General features: G+C 38.3%; 1 pseudogene; it reads left to right on the top strand.

The window, feature by feature from the left end:
- The first annotated feature begins 5,334 nt into the window (after positions 1-5,334).
- On the top strand, positions 5,335-6,249 carry LOC147618693 (uncharacterized; annotated as a pseudogene).
- Positions 6,250-6,818: the final 569 nt, after the last annotated feature.

Here is a 6,818-nt window from a genome sequence, read left to right as displayed (position 1 = left end):
AGACAATGGAGGTGAATACCTCTCAAAAGATTTCAGCAAATACCTTCTTGAGCATGGCATCAAAATGCAACTGATCTGCAGCTATAAACCTTAGCAAAATGGAGTTGCTGAGAGGAAGAACAGAGTCCTGTTTGAGTCAGCCAAGTGTATGCTAAAGGAGAAGACCCTCTCCAACACCTATTGGGCTGAAGCTGTCAGCATAACATTCTACTTGATGAACAGATCTAGCACTCCAGGGCATCACCCCATATGAAGCCTTTCATGGACACAAGCCTCAGGTATATCAGAACCCCAAATTATCTCATTGGACTACTGCAGCCAAAAGAGTGCTCAAATACTACAGCATTGGGGTATTTTATATGTAGGTGACACACTAAATCTACATGGGTTTAGTGATTTTGACTATGCAGCCTTGCCTCTCTTTAATATGTCAACTTTTCTTTTCACAAATAAGTACGTGTTATTATTTTCTTTTGCAAGCATATGCACATCAGCCTCAAGTGACTCAATGACACCCTCATCTTTTGCTTTGCACCAACTAGCAAGCTCATCAAACACCACATCTCGTGAGATGACCACTTATCTAGTTTGTGGAGAAGACATGTAGTTCAGTGCAGTTATACCCTTGGTATATACGGGTAATCACGGTCCTTAGAATTATAAGGTAAATACCATTAGGTCTAGGCCTTAAGCAACTCAGGGATTCCATACAATTGCGGTGCTTCCATCTAAAGACCCAATTAAAAATTTATGAATCTTCATTTTGAATATCAATTTGTATGAATTTCATCACACAATTATAACCTTTTACTGGGTTGTTGCAAGATCAGGGTGTCCAGTTTTATCCAGTTTATGCTGGATTGGGACAATGCTTGGAGAGCAAATTTTGGGGGGCAAGGTACTTAAAATGAGATCAAGCAAATAATAGAAAATACGCTTGCCCTTAAATTAACCCAATATAACTTAAATTAATATAAATTAGTCCAATTAATCAAAATTAACCAAAAATATGATGAAATGATAAACAAATGATCTTTCCATGCTTAGAGTGATCCAATTTATTTTTCCATAGATGCACCATTACAAGTACACTAGTCCCTATAGGTTTTAGATGATTCACATCAAAAATGTAATTTTACTAATTAGATTATTAATATTTACAGGCCTTCTGATAGTCTGGAAGAATTTTGAAAAAGAGATCATTAAAAATCCAATCATTGGATTTGCAATTTTTACTAACCACCACATTCTACTAATGTCTTAGTATCTACCCACTCTTTTGATCTACAAGATTGAGGATTTTAAGTGGTAGCTATTGTGGGTACAAAAAGTGGCGTATATTATAACACTTTAAAGACCTTGAAATATTTAATGAAAATATACAAATATCTTAAAATTTTCTTGAAAAATCAAGTTAAGCTCCATATTATGTGAAGATCTAAGGTACAAAGTGGGAATCTCATATGAGTTGATATGTAAAAGATATTAGCATTTTATGGAATCAGTTCAAATTTGGGACAGGGTGTATACATTGACTTTGTACCTAAGAAAATGAGGACTTTTGACTATCTAATGCTTAATCAAATTATGCAACTATATTTCCAACTTTGAATATGATGTTCCAACAAAAGAACTTGAAACGAAATTCCTTCATTTACTAGGAGAGATTAGCCACTAAAGGTAAACAAATGCCTGTTTTTTATTGTTTACAGGGTGCCTGAGTGGACAAAACTGGGCACCCTGATCTTGAAACCACCCTACTACTACTTCATAAATTTTTGACATTTTTGGCTTCTCGGTTGATCCACTTTAGCCAATTCGCTCAGCTGAAAGATCCCTACCCCCTTTGCGCAAAAAATTCAGGGTTGCTAGCAGCGAAAGTAGAACTTCTTGCGCATGGCAGAGCCTCTCACTCGAGGCCTTGCCCACGGATATTCAGACAAGAGACTAATCCCTCGGTTCTTCCAAAACCAAACCTGGAAACACTCCCTCGCCTAGAAAGCACGGGCGATTCCTCGAGGATATTTTTATTCTAACGTAGTCAAGAGCCTTAACTAACCAAACTGATCCGACCGCACCCGTAAGTCACATGATCAAATCTAGGAAAAGACTTGCACTTGGATCATAGAGACCAACGCTTTTTTCCTCATCGAGAGGCACAACCATTGATTCTTTTCTATTGAACAAAGACTATCCGGGATTTAATTCATCTATCGTACCCATAACAGAATTGAGTCTCATTTTAAGGATCCATCAGTCCAGCCTAACCCCATCCAGTCCCATGGAATAGCCAACCGCCCAACCACTGTAGTGATAGGATCCATTTAGAAATTTGGTTATGTTTTGTCCCGGTTACCAGGGAAAAGAGTTCCAGGTCCCCTAGCCGCGGCACTTCCATGCAAACTTCAAGATAGTCACACCACTTACACACCCAATATAAAATTGCCTTTTTCACAGATTGAGCTGTCTTTAAAACAATCTTTTAATGAAACCATAGTATCACTGATCATAATCCTCCAAAATATCTGGTAATCATTCCTTCTTTGGTGTACCTGTGGCATCATTGGCAACCAGAACGCTCACCACCTGTCCACTCAGGGGCCTTTTCAATAGTTCCTAGCTCATAGTAACCAGAAATATATTCACTTATAAAAATCCAGATGGACTTTTCGTTGAAGATCAGCAAGATCAACCAACAAATCCATATAAAAGAGCCATGGACTCATCTGTGCTGAGGACCAGCAAGGTCAATCAACCAGATCCATGCCCAATTTCAGAAAACAACTCTAACTCCTTGTTCCATTTTCTTCCTCGACGCACGCGTGGGTATCTTCGGCAACCCAGAGCCCGAGCACTGTATGGTCAGTACCCTCTAGGATCCTTCACAAGTCACCTAGTGCTTCACTCATAGGCCGCTTCCTTGGTCCCTCATCCACCGTACCGGAAGCTCACCATTTAAATCGAACCGAGGCTGGTCAAGACCTCGGCCAACCTTGCTACGCGAGATGTCCTCCATTGACTCTCCGTCAGCTGTTGCAACTTTATCACTTAGGTCTCCCATAACCTCATTCACAAGACGGTCAAAATGCTTCCCCAGCATTCTTGACATAAAATAATCATTTAAAAATAGGTCATAAATACAGTTTCTAACGAACTCTCATCTTTTCACATCGTTCCACATCATTTCCTGTTATTCCATATTCTTCTAAATCAATTCACTTTACTTAATCCACATCCAATCATATACATCCTCATCGTCCTTCATCCATTCTCATCGGGTCACATCATATTACATCTAATCACATCTATCCTCATCACATCTCATCCATTTCTCACCTACCCATATCCACATCACATCACATCTCACATCTCATCCATTCACATCTATCCCGGTTCACATCACATCCATTCACATCACATCTCATCCATTCACATCTATCCCGATTCACATCACATCTCATCCATTCACATCTATCTCGATTCACATCATATCCATTCACATCACATCTTATCTATTCATATCTATCCCGATTCACATCCATTCTCATCACATCTCATCTATTCACATCTATCTCGACTCACATCACATCTCATCCATTCACATCTATCCCGACTTACATCACATCACATCTACTCACATCACATCTCATCCATTCACATCTATTCCGATTCACATCACATCTCATCCACTCACATCACATCTCATCCATTCGCATCACATCACATCACATCACACCACATCTATCCACATTATATCTCATTTATACACATCCCATCTCATTCATCCACACCCATCTAGTCATTCACATGCACGACTATTCACACCCATCCAGTCATTCACATGCACGACTATTCACATCCATCCATTCATTCACATTCACATCTATCACTTCACATCTCATCACATTCACATCCACATCCCTTTACATCACATCACACCCACATCCCTTTATATCACATCACATCCACATTCATTTTCATCACACCACATCCTATCACATCCCATTCACATCTTATCACATCCATTCACATTACATCACATCTTATCGCATCCACATCCACATCCATTTACATCACATCCACATCCACATCCACATCCACTTACATCACATCACATCCTTTAACATAACCTCACATCTCATTCTCATCTCATCATTCACATCCACATTCAATTACATCACATTCTTTCACATACACATCCACATCCATTTACTTTACATCTCATCCTTTCATATAACCTCACATCTCATTCTCATCTCATCATCCACATCCATTTACTTTACATCTCATCCTTTCATATAACCTCACATCTCATTCTCATCTCATCATTGACATCCACATTCATTTACATCACATTCTTTCACATACATATCCACATCCATTTACTTTACATCTCATCCTTTCACATACACATCCACATCCATTTACTTTACATCTCATCCTTTCACATAACCTCACATCTCATTCTCGTCTCATCATTCACATCCACATCCTTTTACTTCACATCTCATCCACATTCATTTTCATCACACCACATCCTATCACATCCCATTCACATCTTATCACGTCCATTCACATCCTATCGCATCCCATTTACGTCTTACCACATCCATTCACATCCTATCGCATCCCATTCACATCTTATCACATCCGTTCTCATCCTATCATATCCCTTTCACATCTTATTCCCATTTAGTAGGTTTTCTTACTTCGATACCGATAAAGTTTCTTTTTCTTGATGGCTATTTCCATATTCTTTCTCAATTTCTCAAGTGAATTATATTTAATATTCTTCTTTTGAATAAAAGAATTCATGGGATTTATAAAAATTAATTCTACCCATATTTTCCAATAATGCTCAAAATTCCACTTTTGATAAATACTCATAATTTGAATTATGCTAAAAAACCCTCTTTTTACCATTTAATTTCATGGATCTCAAATATCATGGGAATTCCTTTTTTTACATTTAATTGATTGAATTCAAAATGGAGAGGGTTACTATCACTCTAATGAACAGGGCCTTAGACACATCAATTACAAAAGATGATGCAAGATATTTCAGTGTTCAATCGGAGAATAACATATTGCCGCTTGGATCTTTTGAGGTACCTTCTTTATCATTGAATATGACTGTGTATTATGTTGAAATAGTTTAAACACAAAACTTGTATTAAACATAAGCTTCTTCCTAATGACACAGGTGGATAAAAAAGACTTTGAAATTTTGCATTGGGTGTTTCATCAAACTACAATTCCATCACTGATTAGTGAGCAAAGAAATGGAAGGGCCCTTATGTGCCTGGGTTCGGTGACTATAAAGCTGAATGGCACATGGCAGGTGATTTGAAGACTCTAAAATGCATGTATAACATAAGAAAAGGTGCAAATGCAAAGAGTCCATGTCTATATTACATGTCAAGTGCCAAGACTTTAGATCGTGTACTATGGAACAAAGCTCCTGATAGGCATTTAAAAGCTAAAGATTTCAAAGCAGTGCTTGATATTCCTCTATCCAGAGTGCACATATGCACATTACATGCGCTATGTAGAATTGTAGAGAAGCTGGTGTATCTGTACATATGCTTTGCATGGACGTTAAAGCCTAAAAAAGAATCTTTAAAAGCAATCAAAGCAATAGAAAAAGTGCTATCAGACATTGGCTTGCATGGGGGTCATGTTAAAATTGAGGCGGACGACAAGCAATCACAAGGGAGCCGCAAAGTAGCAAGAAAACCATCAATAGGTGGTGTGAAAGCTAAAAGATTTTTGTCATACTGCCTCAAAGACTGTCGAGATAAAAATAAGCAAAAGATGTTTAATCGATGTGGAAAGATCTACATAATGCAGTCAAGGACATTGGAAATGAAGTTTCAATCCAAAATCGGAAGGCAAATGTGTGGATTTCACTTGACAAGATCTTTGCATTCATGGACAAAAAGAGCTGGAGTAATAGTGAGATAAAATTATTTGAAAACATATTAGAGACTTGGAGGAAGGCATTCATTACAGGATGGAGTGATCAACATGTAACTCATTACATGGTAAGAACTTTAAAAACTGCTGCAATCTCAATACTGTGAGACCAACTAATACATACATCTGATTTTTTTCTGTTTTGTCATTGATTGCAGCATATACTATATAATCATACACCATATTTTGCAAAGACATACGGTTCATTGTCAATATGGTTAACTCAAGGCATGGAGAAGTCACATTACATGGCGGCAAGAATTGAGCCAATAGTCTTTTAGAGTTACATCAATGGACTTACAAGAAATTGATTCACAAAGCTGAACAAAAAGACACATTCAAGTCCTTATCATTGACACGTGCAATATAATTGATTAATAAATAAAAGCAACAATGCGCTTGGAATCAGTCAACTGCAAGAGAGCGCCATGAGTTGTGGCATCGCTCAAGAGTCAAGGTTGGGAGAAGGTGGTCTAGATGAGGTGGGCTTGATCTTCTTCAGTGATCTTCCTTCTTCATCTTCCTTTTCCTCTTCTTCCTCTTCATCTGTTGCCTGGGAGATCTATTTTTGGCATCTGCACCATTGGAGGCAACAGTTCCGACCGGCTTTTTCTTGTCCTTATTAGATATGTTTTTCCAAATGGATGCAATGTGTTTGGGTCTGTAAATCCCGCTACAATAGCATGCGTTGTATATAACAGGTAGTCGGGGCATCTTAGTGCTTGGCAACCATACCCGTGACCAAACACCCGCAGTGCAAACCGTTTCTTGACAAGCACCACCTTCTGAGCATTTAAAGGCACTTCGTGTCCACCACAAAACCTGGATATAGTACTTTGAAT

This window comes from Cibotium barometz, chromosome 34, assembly GCF_041138505.1.
Source record: "Cibotium barometz isolate CiBa-2024 chromosome 34, ASM4113850v1, whole genome shotgun sequence".
NCBI classification, from domain to species: Eukaryota; Viridiplantae; Streptophyta; class Polypodiopsida; order Cyatheales; family Cibotiaceae; genus Cibotium; species Cibotium barometz.
This window is presented reverse-complemented; position numbering and strand designations above follow the sequence as displayed.